Source organism: Suncus etruscus, chromosome 11 (genome assembly GCF_024139225.1).
Source record: "Suncus etruscus isolate mSunEtr1 chromosome 11, mSunEtr1.pri.cur, whole genome shotgun sequence".
Classification (NCBI taxonomy): Eukaryota; Metazoa; Chordata; class Mammalia; order Eulipotyphla; family Soricidae; genus Suncus; species Suncus etruscus.
In genome coordinates, this window is record NC_064858.1 from 74502102 (window position 1) to 74502999 (window position 898).

The window sequence follows — 898 nt, forward strand, 5'->3', positions numbered from 1 at the left end:
TTTTTTTTTTGGCTTTTGGGCCACACCCAGTGACACTCAGGGGTTAATCCTGGCTATGCACTCAGAAATTGCTCCTGGCTTGGGGGACCATATGGGATGCTGGGGGATCGAACGATGGTCCATCCTAGGCTAGCGTGGGCAAGGCAGATGCCTTACCGCTTGCACCACTGCTCTGGCCCCTAGAGAACTGCTTCTATTTGCTATTTTTGTTGGTTTCCTCTAGGTATTGTTGCTCTGGGATTGCCATATATTTTTTTAATATAGAATGCTTCACGAATTTGCATGTCATCCTTGCGCAGGGGCCATTCTAACCTTCTCTGTTTCGTTCCAATTTTAGTATATGTGCTGCCGAAGCAAGCACATTTTCTATCAGAAATTGTATGTTTATTTCCTTTTATAATGGAATTCAAACCACTTAGGATAACCAAAGCAGCCTTTTATCTGGGGGAAAGAGTAAAAGTATAGGAACTTATGCTATTGGATTAAAAACTTTTTCAAAAGTCACAGTTATGGAAATCCTTTGAGTATACTGTCATAGTGAGACATTGTGAAGAGTGAACACTGGGAGGCAGCAGAGTTTTGTAGAATAAAGGCTGAGCAGCAGTTGGAAGCAACACAGACACCGCCCTACAGGCTTTGCATAGAATTGATGAGTGTGAACCCTAGATTACCACTGAAAGCCAGACTCTCAGCCCTGACCCTCTGACACATAAAACACAGTGAAAAAATAAAACAAACAAAAAAACAGAGGAGTCCACCTATACTAATAAATGAAGATGAGAGTTAAGAAAGGCTCTCAAGCATGCAAAAACTCTCTAACTTTTTACATGACGACTTCAAAGTGGCAATGGTCTGGATATTCAGTGAATTGAGGAAAGCAATAGAACACCTCAGTGTA

General features: G+C 41.6%; 1 non-coding gene across 1 annotated transcript; it reads right to left on the reverse strand.

Moving 5' to 3' along the window:
• Positions 1 to 254: 254 nt before the first annotated feature.
• Positions 255 to 361, reverse strand: LOC126023592 (U6 spliceosomal RNA). The gene has a single exon (XR_007500705.1). It is a non-coding gene; the product is annotated as a U6 spliceosomal RNA (small nuclear RNA).
• Between the last annotated feature and the right edge of the window lie 537 nt (positions 362 to 898).